The 18,972-nt window shown below is 39.3% G+C and overlaps 1 protein-coding gene across 3 annotated transcripts in view; it reads right to left on the bottom strand.

Annotated features, from left to right (window-relative positions):
* SMPX (small muscle protein X-linked) overlaps positions 1-18,972 on the bottom strand; it is a 40,502-nt gene that overhangs the window by 9,774 nt on the left and 11,756 nt on the right. The window contains exon 4 of one of the 3 annotated variants that reach the window (XM_010725720.3): positions 10,075-11,425. The exons of 1 other annotated variant lie outside the window; for it this stretch is intronic. The gene's annotated coding sequence lies outside the window, so the exon portion shown is untranslated. Of the gene's footprint in view, positions 1-10,074; positions 11,426-18,361; positions 18,952-18,972 lie in introns of those variants that run through there. One more of the 3 variants, XM_031557288.1, reaches the window with a different exon arrangement.

Below are 18,972 nucleotides of genomic sequence, written 5' to 3'. Positions count from 1 at the left end.
CTATTTGATCTCTTGGCTCAGGTCAGAAACTCACTTATAACAACACATTATGTCCCGTTAGTTATTATCGTTTAGATGAAGAAGCAGATTTTTTTAGCTTATTGATTCGCTACAATGTATTTATTGCTACAAATGTGCTGGTTTTAGGGATGAAAATCAACAGTTTCTTAAAACTGGGAAAGCATATCTTGCAGTGTCTCATATCCAAATAGCTCGTAGAAACGGAGTCTTTACGGATGGTTTTCAAAATGTTAGTACAAAGAAAACATGCAAGTTCTGATAGGCTTTCTGTTATTTTACTACTGCTTCTGTGACTTCCTCCAAAGTTACCATTCATGTTACCATTCACACTTTCTCTGCATAGTTTACATGTCTGGAAGCACACTGGTGGTGGCATATGTTTACCTCACATTAAATTCAGGTTTCCCTTTTAATTTTCTTATAAAGCGTCATCCTTATAAAAAGATTTTGCAGACCCATCTTCAATTGCTTTGGGAGTCTATTGAGATCATTATGATTTTTAATGGGAAGCAAAGATCAAACAGTATATAATAAACACTGTTTAAAACTGCTGGTGAGAAGCTGCAATAGCTCTTTCTATCTGTTAATGAGAACTACGTTGTAGTTCTTACTACCTTTGTAATTATTAGCTTCTGAAGGGAAAATACAGCTTCTCCTCTGGGGTACTTTACTAAGTCCTGTTATGCTTATGCAAGTGTGTGTCTATAAAAATATCTTTTGTAATTACTAATCAATATAGGGAGGAAATTCTTTTCTGAGTTCACATTAAGCTGTTCTCATTCACCTAAACCATCTTCTCTTTAAAAACCATTTGAATTCTCCTTGTGGGATTGCTCAAGGACTTTGTCTCCTTTTTAAGGTATCATCTTGATTATATTAGCAAGTATGCCCAAATAGTCTGTTAATGAAATGACTTACACACCTTAAACAGCAAGAATATGGCACTGAGATTAGAAAGGGATTTCCAGGACAGTACAATTTTAATTTATTTTATAATTATAAATAGTAACTATATAAATATAATTATAATAGTAACTTAGATTCTCAAGATAAAGCCTAACAAAGAGAATGAAAGTTCAGGAACTGTTGTACAGCAAATTCATCAGTAAGGAAGTAAAGGCCTAAGAGCCAATCCTGCAAAGTACTTATTTCCTCCTCTGAGATGCTACAAATCCTATTGATTTCCCCCATGATAGCCAAAACCACTCATCAGCTTTCAGGCATAGGGTGAAAATTAGACAGTAGAAATGTACCTGGGCGGAGGTGCACTGTGAAAATAAAAAAGATGTTGCTATGTCCCAATGAGAAAAAAAAAAATAATTAGGCTGGTAATCGTGATGTTCACAGGATGAACATATGTACAGAAGGGGACAGGCTAAGCATTATTAGAAATAAAATAATGATTGGTAAGATATAAAAAGCAGTAATAAGAGACAAATTTCATAAGAAAATGTAAAAAGAAAAGAACTGCTATCTGAAACAGCAGGACTTTTTGTGTGTGTGTATGTGTGTGTATGCTCTGAAAATGATGAAGGCTCCGTAAGGAGGCACTCACTGTTGTAATATGAAATGCACCTACTGAGAGTTAATTGCATTACTCGGGTTTGCCAACTAGGATGTGTCTCTGAAAGCAAACTTTCCAGCTAGGAGAAAATGTATATGGTGGTGAGTGCTCTCACTGCAAAGACTCCCTACAGTCAGCTCTTGGTCACCAACCACAGAGATAACAGGGGATAAATGTCTCACAGGTGTCTGAGGGTGAAGTACAAGAGGCAAGGACATGGTGACTGGTATTGCTCTCTGTAAACTTGGTTTAACATGGGAAAATATAAAGCTAAAATGCAGAATTCCTGGGATTCCAGGAAGGCCATGAGATATCCACCACAAGGAAAAAAACCTTCCCATGTCGTGAAAGGCAGAATAAACCATGGGTCCAAGTGCACTTTGCAAAACCTTGCTGCCTGCTCCTGTGGCAGCCCTATTAACTTCAGTAATAGCATCACCCCTGCCAGTGGATGAAAATACGTGATAGGGCCAGGCTCACATCTCATAGTGAGCCATGAACAGTTACGCAGGCCAGCCACTGAAGGAGGACATCTTGCAGCCTTGGAAATCCTCAGTTGGTAGCTTGGTCTGTAACATTTTGCAAAAATCTTAACAGCCCTTGTTTGCACCAAGCCCTCAGCATCATTGGCTTGAAGTCACTGCATGACCAGTGCCATTTTCAGCACAGCATAAAGACCATGCTGCTCACTTACTGGCATGGAAAGTTGTAGAAATACATATTCCAGATGTAACAATTCTGCTATTTCAGAGTGGGCAGAAAACTAGAAGTCCAGAGAGTTAAACAAAGTATCTCAGGGAAAGTGCTTGATATAGCTTAAAAACTTCGATTCTTTCACAGGAAATTGAAAATCCTCAGATGTTCTGTGCTTTGAAAATTCAAGCCACTCCATTTTGTTTTGTTTTTAGAAAAATGGCTGATTTGGGAGAGACTGAAATTTGAAGAGAGGTGACTTTATTTTTAATGATATTTTTATTCTATAGTAATGATTCTTCCAGCTAAATCTTTTCAGCAGTCTTAACATAGTCAAGCATTGCAATATAAGTATTTGTGGGATGAGCTATTAGCTTCAAGATCATGATGTTTCATGAGCACTCTAAACTCTAACCACACTAAGACACATAATTGTGCTATGTAATTAAGTGATGAAAAATGACTTTTGAATAAGTTGTATTAATACGCTACAGAATTTCTAGAGGGAGGAATTTGCCTCAGACTTCCTTTACACTTGTGCTTTAAATTACGTACAAATCTTTCTCATTAATCCAAAAGCAACAACTCGCTTGTATTTTTAAAATAAAAATTTGTAAGCAAGAGATTATAAATTTTTGTTTTGTGGGAGTAGTAGAGTTGCAGGGGAGATGCCTTTCAAGCCCACAGGCAGATGTCCTCAATAATGACACGTTTGAACTGCCACTGATGCCTGATTACATCTGTGGAGTTGATTTTTCAAAAATGATTGAGGAACTATGTGATAAAGACTGCATCTTAAAACAATATTAAGTTGATAAATGACTCTTGTAAGTATCAGTTAATCAGATAAGACTGAACACAAAGCCTAATAGTGCTTATCTGTATCCAAAACTTAAGACATAGGTATCAAATTTTCTTTCAGCTGTACTTCAAGTGTACGGTCAGGATGTTAATTCGTCTGCACCAGTGAACCCATAAACAATCACCTACAGCTTCCATACTTCCTGACTTTTCAGTTCCTACCACACTTGCATCTTCTCTGAACATTTTTATTTCACTATGCTCCAGAATTCACATATCCTCCAGTGCTCTCCCATTCATATTTCATCACAAATACTTTGCACCTCCCATGGAACTTTAGTGTTTGAGGGAAAAGGTCTAAGCATTAGAAGTTAACTCATTAGACTTTCAAAGGCCATGTGTTTGAACCTTGGCAAGACAGATTTTGTCTTTCATTTGTCATTGGAGAAAATATGCATTTCATGCTGTTTTCAGAAAGGAATACTTTAAAAAATTTTTTTGCAAAATGAAGTCTGATCATGTGTGTCCTGAAGGTAATAGAATTTTAATGCAATTTGTAATGGCATTAAATTTGGGATTGGCAATATAATTTGAGATTAAAGCTATATGTATTTATATCACGACTGTTTATGAATTTCAAATTCCAGGCAATAAAACTAGAAACAAACAGCATCTTTGTGTACTGCAAGCACAGACTTTCTTCTTTCAGTGAAGAGAAAGGAGAAGATGACAAGAGAATTATTAGGTTGGATAATTATGGGAGAAAAACTGGAATTTGCTTGATTTGTTATTTGAGCATTGGCATGGGCTGAAGCTGCAAAAGTTTTAAAATGCAAGGAGCATTTATACCTTAGATTATGCCAAGCATCAAACTGGTCCAATATTTTCTGGTGGAACATTTCTCCGCTGGGAAAGGTTTATGCTTTGGAAGTGTAACTTTTTATGGAAACATCTTTCTTCCAGCAAATCTCCTGGTGCAATACGGAACATTGAGCATGACTGATCTGGGCAGTTTCTTATCAGCCCCCACACTGGCTGCCCGGCAGCCTGCCTGGATGATGGTGCAGCTCCTTGCAATGGGCTTCTAAGGGCCTGTGAAACTCCCAACCTGAATTCCTGCTCAGCACTCCCACCACTGAGAACTTGTAGGAGACAGTCTGGCAAGTCAGTGGAGAAGTACTTTCCTTTTAAACTCTGTTGTATGGTTTAACCAAAGATGTTCTTGTACTCTTGTACAGCTGAGGGCAGGGCCCAGCTTTGCAGAATAACATAAAACTGGCATTTCCTTACTAGCCCCACAGTCCCCACCTCTTTTGCTCTATTGATCTCCAGCTTCCATTCAGTTGTCTCATGCCAAACATATAAATACTGTCCTTCAAGGTTCATTCTGACAGTTCCAAACTCTAATAATCATATGGTATGTCCCACCTCTGTCAAAATGTGAGACCAGATAAAAATATATATATAGAGAGAGATTTCCTCAGCATTTCATTTGCTTCTTGGTGATTTGGCTGTGAGGTTTGCTTCTCTTCGTTTTTCTCTTTCTTTGCCATTGCAAAGGTCCCTTTAAACATCCTACAGTGAATGGGTCAGAAGCAAAGCCCTATTCAGATGCTAAATACTCACCCATAATAAAAATGCCCTCTCCAGTCTGGGGTGATTCATTGTATACAATAAGACACAATTAATGAATATAACCACTCTGAGACAAAGGGAAGGATAAGGAAATGGGAACTCAGTTATATTGGGTGTAATAATTAGCAGTTTTAGAAAATCAACTGCTTGGCTGCTGACAAATAGCAAGGAATTTTATTTTTATAATAGGCTGAGCCATGTCAGTACAGTATTTTGAAAGTATTTAGCCAGTTAAGGATGCAAAATCTTTATGAGTCACGCATTTAATATTTTTGGGAAGCTCATGAGGTACCTATCTGCAGCTTACAGAGCTTGAACTGTTTTAGAAGTCTGCCCTCTAGTTGCCTGTAGGAGTTACTGGTCACAACGCGTTCAACGCGTTATTTACATAACTGCGATCAGCCTCTCAGCAACAATACTTTCCCTTTCTTTACCGAAAAGAAAAGAAAGGAAAAGAGAGAAGAGAGAAGAGAAGAGAAGAGAAGAGAAGAGAAGAGAAGAGAAGAGAAGAGAAGAGAAGAGAAGAGAAGAGAAGAGAGGAGAAGAGAGGAGAAGAGAGAAGAGAAGAAAAAGGAAGAAAAAGGAAGAAAAAGGAAGAAAAAGGAAGAAAAAGGAAAAAGAAATCAAGTACAATGAAATTAGATAACCTAAGAAAATAACTTAAAGTAAAACAAAGAAAATAGAATAAATAAAATGAAATGAAATAATGAAATAAAATATACTATCACTGTGTAAAGCCCCTAGATTCAACATTACTACTTTGAGCAATGTTCTACACTAGAATCATAACATAAGAAGCACAGGAAAAACCCCAATTTCCATAAAAAATGAATGCTTTGAACAAATAGCCTTTATTAACGACAAACCTACAAAGCACAAGCAGAAAAATGGCTGGCAGAAAAATCACTTTCAGAAAAGAGCCTTTCACATTATAGCACTTCTCATTGCTGAAGAAGCAGCAGGACACACTGCTCCTCTGCATTACTATTGAGGAGGGGACAAAAATAACATTTTAGCTCCTACAGATTTTCTAGAAAGAGAGTCATAGCAAGACATGCCCAGGTGCCTTTGTCAGTAAGGACAAAAAACTCACCGATAGTCAAAATAATAATAACAATTATTATTATAATTCTGTATGGAACCAGCACAGTGCCCATAGAAGGCCCAAGGGCCTACAGGCCCTGCCTCCCTTCAGGCAGTGTGGCCGTCCTGCCAGCCAGCCCAGGCCACAAGGACAGGTTGGATATTAGAAAAACTTTCTTCTCCAAAAGAACAGTGAGGCAGTGACACAGGCTGCCCAGGGAGGTGGTGGAGTCACTGTCCCTGGAGGTGTTTAAGGCATTGAGGAACATGGTTAGTGGACATGGTGTGATGAGTTGGTGGTCGGACTAGATGATCTTAGGGGTCTTTTTCAGCCTTAATTATTCTATGATTCTGTGACAGGTACAGAGGGGCAACCTTTGCTGCTGAGTTGCTTTGTGTCAGACACAGACCAAGTTAGCAGGCACTCTGCCAAGATCCAGTTTTATTTTAAAGGCTCGGCTATAATATATGGCTCTGCTGTAGTTTTGGCTGTTTATGGATTTGTTAGGGATTTAGCTAGCTCTTGGACAGTTTAAAACCCCACAAGACACAACTCACTGTACCATGCTGCTCATCAACTAAAGGAGAACATGTGCCCTGCATGCACAGGGTCAGCTAAAGCTCTTCCAGGGGCTCTCCTTGAAGTGTCAGGGCAGGGCACTTCTCAACTGGGAGGCTGTTGCTCGACCATACATTTGGTCACATCATACATCTGTGCTGGGGAATGAGGATGGGGAATGTGGGGTGACAGGACTGGGCAAGGGCAAGCACTGCCATTCCTGAAGCAATATCCACCTTGAAGCTCTCTCAGCTTGGTTTTGTTGCTATTAATGCATGAAGAGCAAGTTCACGCCCCTTCTCAGTATCTCCTCTCCAAGAAAGGAAATATATAGCTCAGCCTTCTCTATCTCTGGGCAGCAACATTTAATTTATTCATAATGAATTCTGCCTCTTCTGCCACCTTATCCAAATGCAAATAGCCCACATTTGACTATCTACTTACAGTTTCTAAAAATGCTGCTTTCTCCTGGTCATATGGCTTCTGCTCAACAGGATTCATTATGTGTGAGTGAGTGTTGTGCACATCTGATATGCCTACAGATAATATCACAGCACGACTGAACTGTGAGTAATCCTGGTACTATTCATCCACTTGTTTTATTTCAATATGTGCAATAAAAATGGGGGCCTGAGACAACAGTCATATTCTTGCAAATATAGTTACAGAAGAGGTGGAAGTTGGCTATAATATTTTCAAAATACTAAAATCTGGATTGGGAAGTCTCTGTACACTTTGCAAATACTTTATTTTCTGAAATGCTCAGCGATTAATATGAAGAAAAACACAATTCAGAAGTAGGACAAACAGAAGGATAAGAGTGTGTGGTAAGAAAGTGACTACTAGCTGTCAAAAACAGCACGGTCTTTCTTTAACCTACATTCTCTGCATCTTCTTCTGAATACATTAAACTCTTGTTCTGGATTTCATGGCCTTCTTGTCAAGAAGAACAAAGAGATTTTAACAGGTCTTAACTTTGACAGCTACCTTGGGCCTCTTTAGAGATGAATGAGCACAAAGACAAGACATCATATTCACAGTATTGATTTAACTTGACATATAATTGATTGAATTACAAAATTGTGTATTCTGACATCTGGTCTGTGCAGGATATGTTTAATTCCTTGCATTATCCTGTTTCTTTAAAGCTACTGAAGGTCATGTGATAATTGTCTCTTCTCTGGAAATATTGTTAAGGCAATATTCTATATGTACAGCTTATGTACACATTAAGTTCTTTCGTGACAGTACACTGTATACATATGCTGTGTTTATAGATTTTTGTCATATATTACAGCTTCCAGTAGAAGTCCGTTTTTTCTTGGAGTTAATCTATTTCTTCAAAACGTAAATGAAAACATTGCACTACGGCTAAGAGGCAGGTGCCACTATAGGAATCTATGCTTCTTTAACCATAGGACATCTTAGTTGGTGCCTGGCCTGATTGCTGCTGATGGGGTCCACCTCGGTCAAAGGGGGAAAAGAATTCTGTCTGGGGAGAGCTCATTGACAGAGCTTTAAACTAGGTTTGAAGGAGGAAAGAGGTGATAAGCCTGCCCAAGACAAGGTGGGGGATAGTATAGCTAAGTTAGAGGGATAAGGTTCTAATGGGGGCCCTTGACCTGCTTCATTTTATGCTAATGAAGGCAGCAAGGAGTCTAAAGATAAATACTTCAAAGGAATTAAGGAGTTATCCTCCAATAAGTTGAAAAGACTAGCCGCCCAGCTGAAGTAGCTTTACACCAGCGCATGCAGCTTGAGAAATAAACAGGAGAAGCTGGAAACCATCGTGCTATTGTAAAACCATGATATAGCTGCCATTACCAAAAACTGGTGGGATGAGGCCCAACTGGAATTGGGCTTGGCAAAGTGTGCAAAGAAGAATAAGAAAGTCTTCTTATTCTTGGAAAGTCCAGGAGGGCGTACCCCTCCTCCCCCTCCCTCAGTGGGGAACAGGCAGGCTAGTAACAATGAACAAGGAGAAGGCTGAATATTTTTGCCTCAGTCTTTGCTAGAAACTGCTCTATACACTGAACCAGTGAGTGGTTCAGAAGGTGGGAACTGGGGGAACAATGCCACACTGTAAGGAAAGATCAGGTTCACAACCACCCGAGGCACCTGAAGAACCATAAGTCTATGGGTCCCAAGGATGTGTATTCCAGAGTCCTGAGGGAATTGGCTAATGAAGTCACCAAGACACTCTTGATGATATTTGAAAAGTCATGGTAATCAGGTGATCTCCCTGATGACTGGAAAAAAGGCAATGTCAAACTCATTTTTAGAAGGGTAGAAGGGTCAGTTCCTATTGACCCAGGGAACTACTGACCTATCACCTCACCGCAGTGCCGGGGAAGATCATGGAGCAGATCCTCCTGAAAGCTATGCTAAGGCACATGGAAGAAAGGGAGGTGATAGGGGATAACCAGCATGATTTCACCAAAGACAGGTCTTGCCTGACCAACTTTGTCACTTTTTATGATAGTGTCACTACATCAATGGACAAGGGAAGAACCACTGATGTCATCTGTCTGGACATCAGTAAGGCCTTTGACACAGTTCCTCACAACATCTTCTCTCCAAATTGGAAAGATATGAATTTGATGGGTTGATGGACTGTTCAATGGATAAGGGACTGGTTACAAGATCATACCCTGAGTATGGTGGTGTGGCTCAATTTTCAGTTGGAAAATGGTGACAAATGGTGTCCCTCAGGGGTGAGTGCTGGGATGGAAGCTCCTTAATATTTTTGTCTGTGACATTGACAGAAGGGTTAAGTGTAACCTCAGCAAGTTTGCAGATGACACCAAGCTGTAGGATACAGTCGACATACCTGAGGGATGGGATGTCATCCAGAGATATCTAGACAGGCTCAAGCAGTGGATCCAGGTGAATTTCATTAAGTTCAACAAAACCAAATGCAGGGTCTTGCATCTGGGTTGTGGCAACCTGCACTATCAGTAAAGGGTGAGGGATGTAAGCATGGAGCACAGCCCTGGGACCTGGGGGTAGGTGGATGGGAAGCTGGACATGAGCCAGTGATGTGCCCTTGCAGCCCATAAAGCCAACTGTATCCTGGGCTGCATCAAAAGAAGCGTGGCCAGCAGTGGTGAGAGAAGTGATCTTGCCTCTCTATTCTGCACTGGTGAGGCCAGACCTGGAGTACTGCATACAGATATGTAGTCTTTAGTACAGGAGAGATGTGGACCAGTTGGAGTGAGTCCAGAAGAGGGCCATAAGAGATGGAACACCTCTCCTACAAGGACAGATTGAAAGATCTGAGGCTATTCAGCCTGAAAAGCTCCAATGAGACCTGAGAGCAGCCTTTCAGTATCTAAAGGGGGACTGTAAGAAAGGAAGAGACAGACTCTTTAGCAGGGTCTTTGGTGACAGGACAAGGGAAATACTTTCAAACTAAAAGAGGGGAAATTCAGATTGAATGTAAGGAAGAAGTAATTTATAGTAAGTGAAATGCTGAAACAGGTTGCCTAGAGAGATGGTGGATACACTACCCATGGAGACATTCAAGGTCTGGCTGGACAGGGCTCTGAGCACCATTATCTAGCTGTAGGTATCCCTGTTCGTTGCAGGGGAGTTGAACTAGAGGAACTTTATGGGTCCCTTCTAGCTCAAATGACTATGATTCCATGTTGTCTATACAAGCCTGTACTGTCAATACATTTATTGATTTTGCAGTCTATGACAGACAAGCATTAAGAAATATGATATAAGGATTTATTGGAAGTTACATAGGAAAACCAAACTTTTCTATGTTTGTGTTTCACAATACAAAATTGATTTTTGACTAAAAAAAGAACAGAAAAGAAAAATAAAAAAGCTTTCTACTGATAAACAGAAAGGCATGCCTCCAAGATCACTTTTGTTTGTTTGTTTTGAATTTCTACACACATGATCTACAGCTTCTGTGGAAAAGACTTATTTTGCTCATTTAACTCTACAGGCTTTTCTCGGATTTAAGTAAAACAGTTCCTTTCAGAGTGCTCACACAGCTGTATCAGTTAGTATCCTGGATCTGATAGACAGAAAGACACAGAGGCTCATTCATTCTTAACAGTGAACAATACGCAATTTGATTTGCACATGCAAATTTGGAGTGGCATTTTGAGAAGCACTGGTGCTTAGGAATATCATTTAGTGGTAAACTTCCAAGTGCTATGTTGATGGTAGGACTTGATCTTAGATGTCTTTTCCAACCTAAATGATTCTATGATCCTATGAATTATGAGTACAGTTCCTGCTGAGTGGCAATGGGATTTTGCTTCCAAATACTGAGGGTTAGAACCCCAATTATTTGGATGTCCAGGATACAAAAAGGGCTTAGGTGTTTACCTCTGAAACTTCAATTCTCAAAACTGTAATCTAACTACACCATAGCCTCAAGCTGTGATCACACCCATCTACAAATACCTGAGTTTGGATAAACCTGCTGAGTACCTTGGAGACATGTAACACTGAGCAGCACTCAAACTTGCTCGGTTTCTACAGAGACTTTCCTCTTCAGCAGCTATCTAATTGCACCAGGACTTGCACAAAATGCAGCATCCTGGTTTCTTTCAAAGTAGAGTTTGAGGAAATAGTTGCTACATGAAGTAACCTTGAGACAAGGCACACAGAGATCTTCAGGCTAAGGCACAAGCAAGTAGGTTTTTCTATTGCCAGCTGAACACTGCATTGTTAAGCTGCAGTCAGGCACACTGTCTACAGATTAATTCATTTCTGCAATCAGCCTTGCTTTAACTCAAAGTCTGGGAAAGGTTCCCCTGCCAAAGTAGTCTTCAGTGTCCAAGGAGGCAAGAAATGTGGGCTTTAATCCTTTTGAGGAAAAGAAGGGATTGAAATACTTTATTCGTACATCCTGGATGTCTATGATAATCACTGAGCCAATGCAGGAGGGGCCACCACAATGTTCCTTCTCTTGGTGTGCTTTCAAATGGCTTTTCTGTTTATTATAAAGAATGTAGTCAATTGCAAACCTGGAGTTGATGGCTCACACTGTACATCCAATGTGAGGAGAAATGGCTCCTGGCTGTACTCAAGACATTGCTGAAGCCCTACAGAAGAAGGCAATATGATTATTTTTAATTATTTTTCTAATATCTGTATCTAAACAGCCTTGGGCCATCTACTTGTCCATGACAAAGGGCTTCAGGACACCACAATGGCAAATGAGTCCAAGGTGTATATGTGGTATAGCTATACCATATATACCTATGGTATATAGCTATGCCATTCTCCATGGCTTCCAGAAACAGCTGCCTACATCATTCTGCCCAACACGTGTTCAATCTCGGTGTTGGTAGGAAAATCCTAAATGCTGGTGAGGGACATCAAGGAAAGCTGCATGGGTTCATGACACACTAATGCCACTGCACATGATTTCCATACCAGAGGCTTGCTTTCATAGAATAGTTTAGATGCCAAATCTTTCACTGCTGAGAACTTTCCGTTGCTGAAGGACAATGAAGCTTCAGCTCAAGGATGAGACTTTCAGGCTCAGGTCAGATTGAGCTTCTCTGAGACCCATTCTCCAGCCACCTTCACATTTTGTATTCAGGTAAGGCATTTAAGAAGTTGGAGCTAGTTGGTCTACTTCCCATCCTGCAGGATGGAAATACATTTCTTTAATTTCAACCAAACTGAAAGTAACTTCACATCTGGACACCTGTTCATGTTATCCTGTGGCTCAGCAAGCTGACAAGCAGCTGAGTTGTGTTTTTTTGCAAGGGTCAGCCTCTTACTCACTTCAAAAGCAAAACATGTACATCTTCACAGGGATTTCTACTGTTTTGTCAAAGACTGAGAAACATGCACACACTCATCAGTGACTCAAGTGTTGACTACTGGTGTGTTTAACTAAGTTGACAGACAACTGATTTGCTCCAGAAGTAACTTTTCAAACAACTAATAGCAAATCCAAGACACGTTAAGCATAGAAGAAAAATGAGAAAAGCATACGCAGAGTAGAAGACACTGAAATTCTATGTCTAATATGATACTTTTTGCATTATGGACTTACACTTTTTTATTTTTATTTTTTTTAAAGCATACATGTCAGATATGGTCATCTGAATTAACTTTATTGTCAGAAAATGGGGCTGAAAAAAAATGAACATACCGCTTGTCTTCACAGAGAGAGCATTTGTTAAGAAAAACAGAGAAAAAGATTTTTTTTTCCAAACATAAAAGCTTCTATTCAAACCCTGAAGAGATCAGTTTAACTATTTTCAGACAAAACAAGATTTAGAAATTCAACTGTATAAGATCAAAAATCCTTAGTTAAATGCTCTGTACAACAGAGGTTATCCTCTATCCTGGTCTTTGACAACAATTAGAAGGCTGTTGCACTTAAGAACAGTGTGATTTGCAAACACAGACACAACTGCAGTCTTGCTTTTCCTTCCATTTTGCCTATTTAAGCTCAAAAATTTTGTTTGAAGCCTTCATACTTGTATTTTATTCCATTTCAGTATGCACTTTGTGCTGGTTTCATCTTATCCATAAAAGCTGCTGAAATAACACCATCTAGCTACTGTCATCATGTTCTTCCTTCAGAACAGGTATGTTTTGGCTCTGATACTGTGATGTTTCCTCAGCAAAAGCAGTGTTGCCAACCTGCTCTCTGCCTGTGTACATCACTACTGCTGCGTCTCTGCTGTCAAAATGTGCTCACACAATTGCTGACACAGGCCAGTTAGCCCGTTTCTCCCTGGGCTCATCTGCAAGCAAACTGGGCAAGTGTGGTTATTGCCCACTTCTTCTTTAAGTGCATTCCCAATTGTGGCTATTGTTCACACTGCAATTACATTGCTGTGCTGTGAAAGGCTCTGGAAGGCCATACAGGGGCAACAGCAATTTCTAGACAAGGTTCACTCCAAGGCAGCAAACAGGAACAGAGACCTGGGAGAATGAAAAGCTGAAGGACTCAATTTATTTTTTAATCAATTGAATAACTGTGTTATTAAATTAAAAGCAGCGCTATGGCAATTTTGCCAAAGTGGGGATGTGAGGTCTGATCACCAAGTCAGAGGGTTTTATTCTGCTTCTATTGAATAAATGTCTGTACATGAAGCTCAACCATTTGTGGTAAGAAACAAAACACAGACTCAGTAATTAAACCACAAAATAGAGTGACAAGAAAACCAAAGTTTATACTCATTCGCAAGCTTAAATAAAGGTTAGCTCAGCTGATTTTCCTTTCAAGTAGCTACAAGCTGCAGCAAATCAAATGTGAGAAATAAATATGACTCATAGGAAATGCTTATTTATGCTGTGTAGGTTGTTCTACTAGTGCATGGAAATACATTGTATTTCAGACTGTTGCTGCAGATCAAATGGGAATTAGGAGTTTAAAACTGAGGCAGATAGTGTCAAAAAAACCTCCACCAAAATCACAATGGACATCTACAGAATAATATTTCCTCAGTAGTGCTGCCCATTGGCCAATAGATGTTGGAATCACTGTCATGGTGAGCTCTACCTACAGCTGTCATCATATGATGCTTTTTTCTCCAATAAGGAATTTGCAACCAACTGTAGAATAGATGTAGCTTTGAAAAAAACCTTTTCAAAACAAGGCACACGAAGAGTAATTCAGTGGCTGAAGCAAACCCAATCTTAAGTATAAAAAATGGCCCATGACACTTGTGGTTGGTCTGCTCCCAGACACAGATGACAAGGCTCACAATATCGAGCCAAAATCCTGAATAAGATGACAAAAATTCCAAAGCATGTTGATACAGTAATTTATGCAGTTCTTGAGCACAAGGCTGTGAAAACATAATTAGGTAGTCTCTTATCAAATGAAATGAATAAAAACTATAAAACAAAATGATGAGGCGCTAAATTTAGAAGAAAATTCATTTGATTATCACATCAGAGCCATGATATTTCAGATCATACTGTCAGCTTAATTGGCTACAATTTATGTAGGTTTGATAAAACCAGCTGAGCTGTTAATAATGTAGGAAGTTGTGCTTCATGTATTCGAAAGCAGTTAGCCTTTTTGCTCTGACAGAGGAACTTGAAAACCCTTGTGCTGAACACATTGTGAACTGCATAAGGTTAGTAACTGGAATTATTTATTATCTTGGGTTCCTGATGATGCCTGTCATCGCAATGTCTGAGGACTCAACACATACCAAAAGCTAACAGGAGAGTTTCCAGTTATATTTCCTTCATCTCATTTGTAGATCTTTCATAGTGTTTGGTACCATCTATTTCCTGCTGTCCAAATGGTTTCTAATGCCCATAGCTCCCAACCAGCCCTGTACTACCTCCTACATGCATGCCTCAGAGTAGATGCCATTTGAGTCATAGGGAGTTTTAGGGATTTCTGACATCCTGTCTGGGATTTGCAGGAGGAATATATTCCAGTGGTACTTCTTTTAGATTCTGCAATTCATTCATAGTACCTCTTACTACATATAGCCATGATAAACAAGAAAAAGCTTACTGACTGTGTCCCATCTTCACACTTCACTGATTCCTTCATATTTGACGTCTTTAGGAGGCTTCTTGCCTTTAGAAGCTTCATTTGAGAAGTGTGGACCCAACATTAGTGTCCAACTGAGGAATTCACTGAGAAGTTTAGTTCTTACAAAATCTGTCAAGAGCAGCACTGGTGGAAGCACAGGGGATTCTCTATTAAAGAGTCTGACGATGAAAGTACAGGGCTAACTAGTCAACAGAATGATTATAGGAAGGCAGGTAGTAATAACACACTCATTTTTAAAAAATAGGTTCGGCTTGCTAAGCAAATACATAGGTCACTCTGAAAGTAATGCCTCCTATTTATTTCCATGGGAACTAAAACACATCCAAAGAGCATAATAATGCTATTTGAAAGATCAAATTCTCAGCTACAAAACATGATTTTTCAACATAGCCACCACCCGTATCCAATTCATATGTATCAGCTGCTTGAGACACTCTTCATTTTGTAGTGTGTCAGCTGTGCGTGGCCATCTGGAACATGGCTTGTCTTTCTTTCGCATTGCTGTCGCCACTGGTGAAACACACACCACCCATTGTCTCACTGTGCTCACATCCACTGGTTGGTCTCCAGAAACATTCAGCAAGTACTGATGAATGTCAATGGGTGCCATTTTTTTTTGCATAGACCAATTCAGTGACACACCTTTGCTTCGTATGCACTTCCATGTCAGACTCCATTTTGTCAGACTGCCCCTCTACTGCCATCTGTTGCACGGCAACAAAATGCAATGGGATATTGATGGGAAGGTTCAGCCTCTGCTGCCATACCACGAACACTCACCTCTGGCATAGTGGAGCAACATAACAAAATAGACGGCATTACTTTTGGAGCAGCCCTCTGGTGCCTTCCTCTCATTCTGAAGACTAATGGCTCTCGTCCGTGAAAGGAGCAGAGATTTGCAGGACCACCCTGCTAGTGTGAGAGGTATTTTCTTACTTCAAAGTCATTAATGGGTCAATGCAAGAGACTCAGTGAAGAAATTTCTTCTGTATATTAATTGAGGTCTGTTGACCTCCACATGTCTGCAGACTCTCAGAGGGAGCCCTGAACACAGCAATGGAAGAGTAGTAAATAATATAGTCAAAATTAATAGAGACTTCTGGCCACACTCAGACCCACGGGAAAAATGAGAGCTCTTTGAGTTACTACTTTGTGCTTGTCTCTTCCAATAATAAAAGCACTGTGCTTGAAGACACAACTTGGCAGCATATTTTACGCTTTGAAAAAAAATTCAAGTGCCCATTCTTGTAGCTTCCTTTGGAGCAAAATGTTTTCTGATTTTGCAGTGTTTGCTTTGAAGCTGTTAGTTTTCAAAACTACAAAACACAATAATTTTCTGTGTAACAACTTCATATGGAAGCATTTTTTGTTCTTTAGAACATATCTGTTTCTTTGCTCTACAAATGCAGACCTTTAAGCTATCCAAGGCGTTTAGAAAGTAGAGTCTCTCCAGCCAGTTTTCCTGCTCACTTCCACCATTTAATAAGTGAACATGAAGGCAACCTCTCCTTGATTTCCAAAGGCCTGAGGAATATCATGCTGAGGCTTGCAGCATTTCAGCAGTGGTAGCAAAAGAGACTTGGTTTCCAACGGACAGCTGAAGGGATTAACTCAATTTTTACTTTAAAACCCAGAAACACTGGGAAACAAAACATGAGCAACTTTTTTTTTTTTTTTTTTTTTAATACAGTTCCTCTGAAATTGAATTCCTGGGGATCCCAGTTTTCTCTCTTAAAAGAAATTTCTAGCTTTTCTATTTTAAAGTTTGAAAGAATGAAATAAGTAGACTTGTAGTAGTTTAACCATGTTCTTTTGGTGTACGTGAGCACAGAAGTAAGACACAATCACTGAAAAGTGTATCGAAACAGTGACATAAAGAGAAGTATATAACAGCTTTCAGCTGAGATGCATCTTAAAAGTAATATATAGCATGAAACTGTAATTAACATCCATAGTACTCAGTGGGAAAAATTATAATGTGTATTTTTAGCTCAGAGTAATTGACTTTTTTTGTAAATAATTAATAGCAACACCAAGGAAAGTCTTTTAAGTATGGATATAAGAGCTCTATCCTCTAAGGGACTTCTGTTTTTTTCCCTTCCTCTCTCTTTCTTCTTCAAGTGATGCCAATCTGCATAGCTGCTCTGCTGACAAGAGTCCTCATTTTTTGTGAGGCAAATTATTCTGATATGTTACAGAGAAGGTAATGTTGCAAGGATTGCAAAGTCTAAGCTACCCTGGGAAGCTCTTGCTAGCTGTTTGTTCCCTGAGAACTCACTTGCTTTTGTACCTGACAACAGAATTAGCGCTCATTTGGCAGTTAAACCACTCTCTCAGCAGAGTTCCAGATAAGGGATAATCTACGAGTACCACCTGTGTGTTTCTCACACCTTAAACAAGACAGGCACCCTGTTAGAAACAGCCCTGACATGGCTTAGCAACCTTGTCTGACCAGACTCTGAGTAGGGATGTGATTGGAATTGCAGTGAGAGCTTTCCCCAGACATGTCCAGAAGGGAATGCCAGCAGCGCTGCCTGTATGTCCACAACAAGGAATTTACTTTTTTATAACTTCAAGGCAGTAAATTTCCCTTTTTTCCCTTTTGAGAAGTTTCTTCAGTAGCTGTATGAAAGTCTACTTCAAGAGAAAAGACTGGACCACATTAGCTGATGGCTTGGGCCCTCTGAAACTACAGCCCAGTGTTCAGACTCCATGGTCCTTCAAGGTACTCTTACAAGTGCTTGTTACATAAACACTCACTTTTAAGGACACAAAACACAGAGGGGAATAGAATGTAGAAAGAACCCAAATATTCTATATTCTATGTCTTCAAGTAATATACACGCTATTTAGGAGAAATGATAATTTGTGCTGTTATATTTCCATTTGCAATCACCATGCTAGTTACCTTATGAGATATATCCACAATCAGTAATGTATCACAGCCATAGCGTGCTCCATTTATTAGAAATTAAATGCTTCATAGCATGGCTTACTCAGTAAGACATACACTTAGCTGATTAGTGTGTGCTATTATACTGTGATTCTACTCTGTGTATATTTCACTCTTGTGCACATAAAAATGGGTATGTGGAAGGGGGGCAGCAAAAAAAACTGCAGGTGAGAAAAGGAAAGTGAATTGTATTTGTATAATAAAACTAGTTGCATCAAACAACATCTACAGTTCTGTGGAAAAAAAATATCATTATAACAAAGCAGAGTATTCTAAAGGGCTATTTATAGCTGATAGATCAGGAGCAAGAGATGACTACAGGAATATCTTAACTAATAAGCACTCTGTGACCTTCACTGGATCCAGCTTTATGACACCTTACTAATTATATCCCTTCCACAAACTGTTAAGACTCGCAGCTATGATCGTAGTCTTTCCATTCTATCTAGTTTGGTGAAAGAGTAAAACCAAAGATATTTAACTGAAGTTACTTTAAAGTACTAATTATGCAGGATTGAATTTGTAAATAATGGATCAACCTACTGTTCTTCAGTTCTTTATTTTTGTTGATGAGTTTGCAGTATAAAACTGAGCAGGACAGCATGAATCAAAATTTAAACAAAATTGACGATATTGACTTGCCATTTACTGAAACTATGCCTTGGAAAATGGCAGTATTAGAAGGAAGTGTTAGAAATAATTGTTGTAGTTATAAAACCTCTGGTATTTCTGATACATTTCTGTATGTTCTTGATATTGCATTATATAATTACAACATAATGGAAATTATCCAGAGAATTTGGAGTTATTACACTAGCTTCAGTGGTTATCTACGGAGTACCATGAGAAACATAAAAATACTAACAAAGGGAAATCCCTCAACTGTGAATATCTGAAGAGTTTATTGTACTAATGTGAGAGATAATTCATTTCCAAACTATGAAAGCCAAACAATGTACCCATTTATCACTATGCACTCTGAACAGACATATTCTATTGACCAATCAATGTACCATTCTGTAGAGAGCATCACATCCAAATGATGGTCAGTAACCTCTTCTCGGACAGGAAGCAAAGTATCAGGCAGATGTGAATGTGAACTTCTCGCAAATATAGATAATCTTCACTAGCTTGAAATGGTCAACAATAAA

Source organism: Meleagris gallopavo, chromosome 1, assembly GCF_000146605.3.
Source record: "Meleagris gallopavo isolate NT-WF06-2002-E0010 breed Aviagen turkey brand Nicholas breeding stock chromosome 1, Turkey_5.1, whole genome shotgun sequence".
Lineage (NCBI taxonomy): Eukaryota > Metazoa > Chordata > Aves > Galliformes > Phasianidae > Meleagris > Meleagris gallopavo.
Note: the sequence above shows the minus strand (reverse complement) of the source record. Positions and strands in the feature narration are given on the sequence as shown.